General features: G+C 35.4%; 1 long non-coding RNA gene across 2 annotated transcripts in view; it reads left to right on the top strand.

Moving 5' to 3' along the window:
- Nucleotides 1-5082: 5082 nt before the first annotated feature.
- The window catches only part of LOC144313055 (uncharacterized), a 36603-nt gene continuing 28922 nt past the window's right edge, over nucleotides 5083-12763 (top strand). Inside the window, exon 1 of one of the 2 annotated variants that reach the window (XR_013378754.1) lies at nucleotides 5083-5170. This is a non-coding gene — a long non-coding RNA (uncharacterized LOC144313055). Of the gene's footprint in view, nucleotides 5176-12763 lie in introns of both variants that reach the window. The other variant, XR_013378753.1, reaches the window with a different exon arrangement.

Genomic DNA, 12763 nt, shown 5'->3' with positions numbered 1-12763 from the left:
ACTTAAAAAAAAACAAGCCCATATCAATGAATGTTAATAAGAAGATTTTGTAATGTAACCAGAAAATCAACAATGTGTTTTTACTTCACTGTTCTCTTGTCTGGATGGCGTAGTGTAGATGATGGGTAATAAAAAAAATGAGATTCAAAGCAATTATTTCACAAACTGTTTGGTACTGGAATTATTGTAGTCATTTGAAAATATTTCTATCTGAACCAAATGAACTTACTATTAGATAAAATATGAAAGTCAAAATATATAACAGTAACACTTGAATCTCAAGGGTAAATCACTTAGCCATAGTAATTTAAAGTCCTTGGGTATTTATTATAAAGTATACTGCACAATATGAATATACAACTGGCTATATTTCCCCCAATAACACATTGATATTCAGCTATTTCAGTAATGAAATAGATCTCAGCACTTGACTGTTCTATGATAGAAGCAATCATTCTTAGTGAGGTATGTATTTAAGTTGGCATACCAACTTGTGAGAAACTTACTAAGTACTTTGGTTTAAAAACTTCCCTGTTTAATATGTTAAAACGTAGTTTACAGTATTCCAAGGGCATTTTACTCGAAAAGCTTTCATCATAAAATATTTTCAGAGTAACATATGCTATCATGTGAGAGTTCTAGCAGTTAACACACTTAAATATTTAAAATTTGTCAGAGTCAGATGTGAAATTGTCTTTTAGAAAGTGACAACTAAGAGACAGACTAATGTTCCAAATAATGCAATAGTACTTTTATATACAGATAAAACACAGGTTTTAAAAGAACACAAAACAAAACACAATTGGTAGACACAGCAGTTCAACTGGTAGGAAGAATTTAGCTGGTATAGCTGACAAATTGGAGAAGGGTGATTAGAGGCTGGCAGTACCATGTGAAACATCTGCACACTGAAGAAATTAGTCAGTAGGATGTGCCTGTTGTAATGCAGACTAGGGAAGAAAACAATAGTCATGTGGGAGGGGCAAGGATTTCCACCCAGATTGGCAGTTAGTAAACTCCTGGGGTGCTTCTGGGCTGGAATCTGAAATGGGGCTCCTTAAAGGAGAGAGCAGAGAAAGATGAAGAAAGGCAGACCGATCCAGGTTGGTGGGTGGAAGGTTTAATAAGCAAAGGGAACTTACATAGGAAGCTTGTCCTGGGTGGAAAGTTTAACAGATCCAACACCTCCTCCTTCCCACCAAATCTTAAAAGTTTATATTGAGGTCATAACTGGGTTTGGTAACATATAGTTCTCAGGTGTTCTCAACACTGCATCACCATCTCAAGGATATATTCTTGGAGCAGACTCTGGGAGGAGAAAAGGCAAGCAAAATCCACATTCCAAGGACAGGTGAGGGGGAAGGAGCCTCAAATTGTCCCACGTCTAGCTCATAGGTCAAAGGGCAGCCAGGTCTTCTTAATGATGTCCCTCCACTCAGATCCTCCACCACAAAACAGAAGCCTAAATCTGAATGAAGAGTAACACTGCTGGATGTAAGACATGTTAAGGCCAGTTATAAGTCCTCATATAATAGGTGAAGCAGTATGTTATTTAAAGGTAAAAACTGATTGGTTAAAAATATCAGGCTATATATTTTAAATCCTAAGGAAATCACTAAAAATACATGGAAGCATATAAGTAATAAGCCAATGGAGGAGGTAAATTGATACAATAATGTTCATTTAACACAAAAAAGACAGAACAAGAGTATGCGAGGATTAGTTGAAATGAGTAGAGGCACTCATGGGTGGCTCAGCGGTTGAGCATCTGTCTTTGGTTTAGGGTATGATCCCAGAATTCCGTGATCAAGTCACACATCAGGCTCCCTGCAAGGTGCCTGCTTCTCCCTCTGCCTATGTCTCTGTCTTCTCTCTGTGTCTCTCATGAATAAATAAATAAAATCTTAAAAGAAAAAGGAAATGAGTAGAAAGCCACAAGTAATTTGGTATATTTTAATCCAACTACATCCAATATCACAGTAACTATGAATAGCTTAAATACAACTTTTTCAGGACTACAACTGTCAGATTGGATCAAATAGCAAAATCCAATTCCATATTGTCTACAAAAAGCACAATTTATATATGATAAAGATAGGTTAAAAGTAAAGAAGATGGAGAAAAATATACTGTGCCAACACTATCCAAGAAAAAGTTAGAATAGCCATTTTAATATATGTAAAAAAGCAAGCTTCACACCAAGTACATAATGAGGAGTAAAAGATGCAACATTGCATCATAATTGTCAGTTATCCAAGAAGACATTATGACCCTAAACATCTACATTCTTAATAACAGAGCATCAAAATAAAGAAGCAAGAATAGATGCTAGGAAAATGAACAGGGAAATATAAGTTTAAAAATGGAGACTCCAACAACCCTTTCTTAGTAACTAATAGAACAAGTAGAAAGTCAGTAAGAGTTTAGAAGACTCGAATATTACCAACCAAATAGTCCTAGTTGACATTTATAGAACAATCTAACTGACAACAGCAGAACACACATTCTTTCAAAGATACATTGAACTTCCATCAAGATATACCATATAATAGGCCATTAAAACAAAAAAACACGCAATTTAAAAGGATAGAAATCATACCAACTCTATTCTAATATAATAATGGAATATAATTATAAATCAATAACCAAAATGTATCTGAAAAAAATCTTCAAATATTTGAAAATTAAATATCCCGATTTTATAAATTTTGAATTTATTTATTTATTTATTTATTTATTTATTTATTTTTTAATTTTTTAAAAGATTTTATTTATTTATTAATGAGAGACACGAGAGAGAAAGAGAGAGAGGCAGAGACACAGACAGAGGGAGAAGCAGGCTCCATGCAGGGAGCCTGCTGTGGGACTCGATCCCAGGTGTCCAGGATCACTCCCTGGGCTGAAGGTGGCACTAAACCACTGAGCCACCTGGGCCACACCCAAATTTTGAATTTAATACCAATAAAAATACAACATAAAACAATATGTTGGTGCACATACAGTAGTGCTTTCAGGATAATTTGTAGTATCGAATACTTATATCAGAAAATAAAAAGGGGAACCTAGGTGGCTCTGTTAAGCATTTAACTCGATTTTAGCTCAGGTCATGATCTAGGGTGTGAGATCAAGCCCTATGTCACTCTGTGCTGGGCATGGAGTCTGCCTTAAAAAGGAAAAGAAAATACAAAAAAGAAAAAGAAAAAAAGAAAAGGAAAAGGAAAAGGCAAAAGGAAAAGGAAAAGGAAAGGAAGAAAGAAAGTCTCAGATTAATAGTCTAATATTCTATCTTAAGAAATTTAGAGAAAAGTAAGCAAAGTAAACCCAAACCAAGTAGAAATAAGGGGGACGGAGAGGCTAGAGAAGAAATTAAAGAAATGGAAAACAGAAAAAAATATAGACAAAAATCAATGCTAGTGAAAGGTTACTTCTTGAAAAGTTCAATAAAATTGATAAACCTACAATTATAGTGACAACAACAAAAGAGTTTCCCATAGAAAGAATGAAATATTACCATAATCAAGAATGGGAAATAGGGATCCCTGGGTGGCACAGAGGTTTGGCGCCTGCCTTTGCCCAGGGCACGATCCTGGAGACCCGGGATCGAATCCCACGTTGGGCTCCCTTCATAGAGCCTGCTTCTCCCTCTGCCTGTGTCTCTGCCTCTCTGTCTCTCTCTGTGTGACTATCATGAATAAATAAATAAAATCTTAAAAAAAAAAAAGAATGGGAAATAAAAGGAGGGCAGCACTGACAACATCAGCTCTAAACTGAATCCATCATCTTCCAGGAATCTGCCCGAGGGACAGCCTGTAACCTCAGTGTCATCACAGAGATGGATTTCAGAGTGATGGATTTGAAGCCTTCAGTCAAGTCCATTACTGGGACTTGGAGGTTCCTGAAGAAAACTCATCATGGCCATGACATCCGAAGTCTCTATGTCATACAAGCAAAAGGAGGATGGGACTGTTTAGTGTAGAGGAGACGAAAGAGGTAACTAACAAATCCAATCTGTGGTGATTTATGAGATCTTGGATCAAAAATAAGCAAGTGCAAATATTTATGAAAGAAACCCAGTTGGATAGTTGCAGCAAATCGATATACTGACTACATGGCATACATAACAAAGAACATCTTTGTCTCTTAGTGTTAAACTTCCTGAATGTAATCATTTCACTGCAGTTAGACAGAATGTCTTTTATAAAAAGGAAATGAATGCTAAAATATTTAAGTGTGAAGTATCAGAAACTTAGTTTCAAATAGTGTGTAATCCAAAATGTGTCTTCTATGTGGATATGTTTAGGTCGAGAGTGAGAAAGAAGGGATCTCTATAGCAAATAATGAAATCTGGACACTCTAGGTGAAGGACAGGTAAATGTAAACTTTTAATTTCTGAAAGTCGTATATTTTTAAAGAATATTTTATTATTTGAGAGAGAAAGAGAGAGAATGTACAAGAGTGGAGAGGGAAAGGGAGAAGCAGACTCGTCACTGAACAGGGAGCCTGAGGTGGGGCTCGGTCCCACGACCCTGAGATCATGACCTGAGCCAAACCGGACACTTAACTGGCTGACCCACCCAGGTGCCCCTGAAAGTCATATATTTTACACTAAAATTTGACTCAAAAATAATAGCTGTACACTCCACATTCTAGTAGGCAGCTGTTTATAAAAAAGCCAACTTACTTCACAATCCTCATAATTATTTTTGGTTGTCATAGTGCTTGAGTGCCTTAGCCACTGTATATCTCAACTCTTCACCTTCTATCTGTATCTAATCCATATTAAAGGTAAAAGTCTTAGTTAATAATGCCACTCCATGATGTCCTTATTGCTTTTAGCTGGGGGTAAAAGCCAGTTCCAAAATTCCACCCTGAATATTAGCACTCTATCAACTGGTAACACTGTCCTTCCAGAAAGCTGAGCCAGAGTCACAGAAGTAATGTTGAATTCTAAGGAGAAGTGAGGGGCAAAAAGGGGTAAGGCAGGGAAGAAGGGGGAGCCAATACAAATGTGGATTATTGAAAAATTCCGGGATACCATTATTATTCTCAAGAATTTATAGTGACTTCCTCCTTCTATTAGAAGGGAGGAATAAGAATGTATTCATCACAACTTACTGAATCCTACCGCTAAAGTGTACCTCACAGAGCCTTAACAACCACACGCTTTCAGGTTGTGTAAGTGAATTGGTCAAATGAGGCCTTACACCAGCTTTGTTTTAAAGATCTCATTTATTTATTGATGAGAGAGAGGCAGAGACACAGGCAGAGGGAGAAGCAGGCTCCCTACAGGGAGCCCGATGCGGGACTTGATCCCAGGACCCCAATATAACGACCTGAGTCAAAGGTGGACACAGCCACTGAGCCATCCAGGTGCCCCTGTATACCAGCTTTAACAGAGCAGTCCTCAGGAGGTAGGAGGAGCCCAACGTGGTCATTTTGCAAAGCACCACAGAATGAAGATTCTTGTCAAGTGAAATTTAAGGTCACACTGGAAACAGAACCAAGAGAGCAAGGTGGAGAAAATCTGGATGACAGAGTGTGCACACAAGGACGGAGGAAGCTGTGGGTGGTGGGTGGTGGAGATGGGACTTACAGAGCCCTATCTAACTTTCAGAATAGAACAGAAGGGGTGCAGTTATTTCCAAGATCAGGCTGTAAAAAGACTGGCCTCCAGATTGGATGCTCTGTCACACGCTCTTGTATTTGCTCACCATGTTCCGCTGCCTCACAGAGCAGCCCTGTAGGAGACTCCCGTGGGAAGGGACGGAGTCCTGCCAACAGCCCTGTGAGTGGGCTTGTGCGTGGATTCACCTCAGCCTCTACACTTGACTTGGAGTGTGGACCACAGCCCCCCTGGTCGGACTTCAGACTGTAGCATTCAGCTAAGTCACACTTTGATTTCTGACTCCTAAAAACCTAGAAAATACATAGTCCTCATTTGAAGCCGTTAGATTTAGGATAACTTCCTACAGAGCAATAGATGATACACTCTCCAATCTCCTCCTCCTTTGTGGGCTGTGCCATGCTTTCCTCGGTGTCTGGAGCTTGCAAACAGTGTCGCCTGCATACGATGCTCTGTTCTGATGCTTCCTCTAGGAACTGCGGCTCCTCCCTAAAATCTAAACTGTTAGTCATATCGCCCTTGCAATACCTTGTCAAACTTCCTATGTATTTTCTTATCACAGTTTGGAATTACATATTTATTAAATATTTTATTTATTTATTCATGAGAGACACAGAGAGAGAGGCAGAGACACAGGCAGAGGGAGAAGCAGGCTCCCTGCGGGGAGCCCAGTGTGGGATTCGATCCCAGGACCCCATGATCACTACCTGACCCGAGGGCAACACTTAACCACTGAGCAACCCAGGTGCCCATGGAATCATATTTCTGTATGATTATTTAACAAAGACCTGAAAGTTCCATTAAAGTGTAAGCTTCATGAGGCAAGGTTTTGTTTTGTTTTGTTCTATTTTTCACTCCAGCCATGGTCATAGTGTCAGACAGTTTTTTATTAGCATGCATTCAAATAACATATGATTATAGGAGAGGCATGACTACTAGACAAGTGATGCAATTTTTTTTCAAAGTTTATAGGTGCTTCCCCTGGAAAAGTCTAGTAATAGACAACGAAAATAAGAAATTTGTTAAATCATCTGGAGACTTAATTTCACACCCAAAATACTTCTCCTAATTAGAATTAACAGTAAGATAAACATAATAATAACAAAAGAATCTACTAATCTTTTAGTAGAACAGAAAGAAAATATTTAGAAATCTTCAGAAATTTTTAGGTATTCAACAGATGAAGCATTATTGAAAGTCTTAAAAGGAAACTAAAATAAATGAGAGTTAGTACCTTGTTCTTTTATAGGAAAAATCAATATTATAAAGGTGCCTCTCTATTGACTAATGTCAATACAATAACATGATGCACGGTAATTATATGAAATATATATTTGAAAAATTTTCACTATTAAAATTAATTATGATTTTAGATAGAATGGTCTGGTAGGAAGGACTGTGAGAGAAATCTCTGGTGTCAGAGAGAACTACCATTTACCTACAAGACATCAAACAAACAGCTTCCTCTTTCTTAGACCAAAGTCTATCAGAAATATGAATTTGTTTACTAGAAACTTTGATTTTTTAAAAATAGAGATTAGGTGAAATCATTAAGGAAGTCATTAAGCAGATCACCTGATAACTATAAAGCAATTAATTTGTGTTTTCTCTTGTTATTGTTATTACTATTACTGTCATTATTACACTCAGTAATGCTGCAGCATTATCAAATATTTCTGTTGAGCCTTTGAGTGGCAAAATGAGTACATACTCTCTTTGATTCGAGTCTCTCCTCAGAATCCACCTGGGGATTCTTGTTAGAAACTTAGTTTCTTGGGCATCACATTAGCATACGGGGGGACTGGGACCTGGAATGTACATTTTAAAAAGAAACCCAAGTGATTTTTCATTCACTCTCAAGTTATAAATTGTAAAAATTGCCATGTTAGCTTGTGAATTAAAGTTACATTCTCTATGGAATTTCTATTCTACATTCAATTTAAATTCTAGGAAATATCTAGTTGCAATTTATTGGAAGCCAATTGACTTTATTTACTAATAAAATCCACATTTACTTTATTAGTGTATTTTTCTTGCTTAATTTTTTAAAAGCACTTTTAATGTGGATACATTAATCATATCCTTGATTTTGGTTACTGGAAAGCTGGGTTGCAGAAAACTGGTATGTAATTTTATCAAAATTAATCCTAATAAAGTTTAAAATAATTACATTTAAGAATGTGCAACTCTTTCTAATAGAGATTAAATTTCAACTGCTATCTACATAAATGCAAATATAATTCATAGAATTGTAGTCATATCCTAAACCCTGACTGCTGCTGTTTCTTTGTTCCCTCACTGTGATATTACATAAAAGGGATATCCAATTTGGGGGGTTTAAAGTGGATAAAGACATGTGTTCATTTCTTCTTCCTTCTAAAATCCCATTGGTATTGCAGAATGACCACAAAATAAAGTGAATAAACCAATTAAAGACTGTGAGCTCATGAAAAACCAAGAAGATTCCTTTGGAAAAATAAACTATTGAGATATTTCTGGAGTTTATAAACCAATAAGATCAGCTTGCCTTGGGATCCCTGGGTGGCGCAGCGGTTTGGTGCCTGCCTTTGGCCCAGGGCGCGATGCTGGAGACCCGGGATCGAATCCCACGTCGGGCTCCCGGTGCATGGAGCCTGCTTCTCCCTCTGCCTGTGTCTCTGCCTGTGTCTCTGCCTCTCTCTCTCTCACTGTGAGCCTATCATAAAAAAAAAAAAAAAAAAAAAAAAAAAGATCAGCTTGCCTTTACAGGACAAACCTAATCTGAAACTTCCACAACCCAAAGTAGACAAAATGAAGAAACTTCAAAATAGATTTCAAATCTTCCCAAATGCATAGATCAAGAAACATGTTCTGGGAAACTAGAGGAGAGTGTTTTGTACTCAAATATGAATTTCATGAATGTTATCATTTGCTGTAACTAATGTGTTTATCCCAGAATAAATTAGCGAGGAAACCTTTCCAAAGAGATGGAGGAAAGTAGGTTCTCAGAGAGGGTTTTGCATCTGGAGAGAGAAGCATTCTGACCATTACTGTAGGAAGATCTCTTCCTTTCTATTCAGGAAACTATTTGCACCTGAATCAAATGCATAATTATAACCATAGCTAGAAATCAGTAAACTAAAAGTGCATTCATTGTCTGAAAAAGAAAAACCTTTAATGTTGCGGTGAGGGATTTTTTTTTTTAAAAAGCCAGTTAAACTATTAATATTGATCTGTGTTAACTACTATTAAGAATTTATACAGGAAATCTATAATCACCAAATATTTGAGGGGGACATAGAAGAACACCAGCTGGAACAAATGAAAGAACTATCCATCAGGAAATAAAATTAATGCAAATACAAATACAATTAGCTTAATAAATTTCTTCATTAAAGCTGGAGAAGATAGCATTTCCACAAAATATTAATATGAAACTTAGTTATTAGAGAGCCTGGGGATTTAAAATAAATGCAAACAAAGACTTAACAACATAGGCCTTTGAGAGGAATATAGAGAAAAAACTAAAGAAAAAATATTCAAATAAATAAATAGAACATTTTACTTAAATTAGATTTGTAATTGTAAAAAAAGACAGACATTATTAAGAACTATGGAAGACAGGAACCATAAATATAAAATACATATATTTCTAGAAAAGTTTTAAGGATAGAATAAAGGAAAATGCAGGGAGGGAGATAAAACACAAGAATTTAAATGAAAATCAGATATAAGACTAATTATATTATGAATTATAACAATTGTGAGTTTATTGATATATGTATTAAATGACAAATTTTCTTTGACAATTTATAAGGATAGTATTATATTTACAATACACACATCAAAAACATTTTAATAATAATAATAAAAGAAAAAAGCATTTTAATAAACATTTAAAAATAATATGATCTTCAGAAACAGACCCAGAATCTTTAAGTGAGATTAAAGCAGTATTTTCAATATGAATTTTGGTCAAAATATCATTTATGGTAAAAATAAAACCTCAAGGGTGTGGTGTCTCTCCCAATCAGAAGGGACCCCCAAATGTGGGGTGATGATTGGGTAGAAACTGGTGGTGCAGGAGGTAAAAGAATTCATCTGAGGCAGAACAAAGGAGTTAGAAGTTTATTGAATCCACTGCTACAGAGCAGTGGGCAGGACAGCGGAGGAAAGGCTGTTTGCAGTGGGTGGGGGCTGTTTTGTTTTGTGTTTTTGTTTTTTTCTCTTTTTTTTTTTCAAGGATTTTATTTATTTATTTGAGAGAGAGAGAACACGAGAGGGGAGGGTTAGAGGGAGGGGGAGAAGCCGACTCACTGCTGAGTGGGGAGCTGGACTGGGGACTTGATCCCAGAACTCCCAAATCATGTACCGAGCCAAAGTCAGACACTCAACTGATTTAGCCACCCAGGTGCCCCATGGTGGAGGTTGTTTTTAGAGGGAGTAGATGAAGAGGTGTGGTGATAACTGTGCCTGGTTCTAAGTAGTCCATTGGTAAGTTAGGGCCTATGGATATTTTGAGGTCGGTGGCCTCATGAGCCTGTCTATATTCAGCCAGGAGATTTGAGTCACTTTGGGCCCTTCTGGCTTAATCAAGTTTCCACTGGTCAAGCCTGTAGTCTAAAAGCTGTCTCTACAAGGGGTTTGTTTAATATCAATAAAAATTATGATAAAAAAGTTTAGAAGAACATCAGAAATGTGTAAGCCTAAAATAATATAACATACAACTGCATAAGGAAAGTATTCCAACACGTGGAAGAAGAACTAGAAAATAATGGCAAATTTGGAAACAATTTTGTCTGAACACAGCAAAATAAATAAACAACTAATAGGACAAAATAAGGAATCATTGTGTCATAATATAACTTGATTTTACTTGATGTTAAAAATTACCAAGGTGCCTGGGTGGCTGAGTCAGTGAAGTGTCACTCTTGATTTCAGCTTAGTCATGGTCTTAGGGTCATGGGATCAAGTCCTATGTCTGGCTCTGGGCTGAGCAAGGAGCCTGCTTGGGATTCTCTTACTCCTTCCTCTGCCACTGCCCCCATCTTTCTTTTTCTCTCTTTCTCAAAAAAAGAAAAAAAAAAAAAAGAGTTGCCAATATCTCTTATGTATTTTAATCTATAATATATGTGTCCAATATATGGATGACAATCTATTCAAACATCTATGATGTTTCATACACATAGACTAAGAGCACTAAGAAAAATCTCACTAAATTTGGATAAATGGAAATCCTACAGAATGTGATCCAGTGGATATATAATATGATAAAAACGGTTCCCAGAGCATCCATGTCTAAAGAAGTAACTAAAAACTAAGAAATAAATGAGCCATACATTCAAATAATAAGACAACATAAGAATAATTATTTCCCCAGTTTTGGAAGGTAATCATTCATTCTTTGTTATTGTTATCACACGTTGTCTACCAAAATTTAAATGCACATACTTTTTCTCAAATACAAATCTGTGCAGAACTACACCAAAATAATATGCATAAGTAAGTTTACTACAACATTATTTATGACAAGAAAAAATCTTATTAGGGCATTAACATCTAAAATCGGAACTGTGTAACTAAATTATTTCAAAAACAAATAAGTCATAACATAAAAAGTATATGCAAATATATTTTGTAAAAGAATATTTTATTATAAATATTATGAAATAATATGGAGTAAAATATATTTTTTCAAAGCAAATAAAAATGATATAATGTGTTCATTGGTAGGTAAGATAGATACCAAAGAATTTTCTAAATATAAGTTTTGAATTCGGAGATTTATACATGGTGGTTCTTGGTTATCATTTCATCTCTCCTTGTGTTATTTATTGTTTGACTTAAACGCATGTATTCTGTGTTAAAACAGTTCATATAAGGATAATAAAAAGAAAGGAATTAAAACAAAATGAGTTAGGGGTCATAAAAGGAAGAATTAAACAGTTAAATGGCATATGTATAAAAAATTATATAAATCACTGGAAAATTCTATTAACTGAAAAGAAGATATAACATAAATACATAATATTATTTTAAAAAGAGGATAAAATGCCAATCCAGAAAAAATTAGAACATATGGGAAAATTATTAAAATTTATGCCAATTAATTTAGAAAATTAAAAGGTGGGGTTATTTTAAATAGAAATATAAATTCTTGAACTTTATTCTAGAAAAAAACTTAAATATATTAATATTCACTAAAATATGAATATATAATCAATAATATACATTCATAAAGAGCAAGTACACATGGTTCTTCCTACTTGTTAATTATAATAAATCTTCAAAAATTGTAGGTATCAAGCTTTCAGAACCTAAAAATAAAACAGACAGTTGCTTTGTTCTTTGACTTACTATAGAGCATAGAAGTAGCTAAAAATGGCAATATTCATTCTTGGATTCTATAATAAGCTTTAGAACAAAACCAAAAACCGATTACAGAAAAAATGAATATTATAGATAAAATTCCCTTATACACTAGTAGTAAGTTGAAGACAGAAGTGTATTTCAAAAGAACATCACTACTGCATATGTTTCAAATAAGAATACTTCAATGGGAAAAACAAAAAAAAGTATTGTTACAGGCTAAATTTGTTCTCCTCAAATTTGCTTGTTGAAGTACTCACCCCAGTATCTTAGAATATGACTTTATTTGACAATATGGCCTTTAAAGAGGTAATTAAGTTAAAATGAAGTCCTGAGATTGGGTCCTATCTAACCAGTATCCTTATAAGAAGATATTAGAAGATCGAGAAAAAAAACACTTGGGATATGCACACGGTGAAAATGTCACATCAAGTAGGTGGCTGTTTGCAAGGCACTGAACAAAGCCACAGGAGAAACCAGAGGTGGGCCACCTTGATCTTGGGCTTTCACCTCCATAAGTAGAAGGAAACAGCTTCTATTGTTTAATCCATCCGATCTGTAGTATTTTGTTACAGCAATCCTAGCAAATTAATATGCATCTATTTTTTAACTCGTGGTAGTTTTATATCTTAACTTGGTGACACTATACTCCTCGGTTGTTCAAACACTAGTCAGTGAGGTATTTTGTGGATGTGATTCTTTTTTTTTTTAAGTTTATTTATTATTTTAGTAATCTCTGCACTCAACATGGGGCTCAAACTCCCAATTCCCAGGTCAAGAGTCTCATGCTTG

The sequence above is a fragment of the Canis aureus genome, chromosome 4, assembly GCF_053574225.1.
Source record: "Canis aureus isolate CA01 chromosome 4, VMU_Caureus_v.1.0, whole genome shotgun sequence".
In the NCBI taxonomy this organism is placed as follows: Eukaryota; Metazoa; Chordata; class Mammalia; order Carnivora; family Canidae; genus Canis; species Canis aureus.
This window is presented reverse-complemented; position numbering and strand designations above follow the sequence as displayed.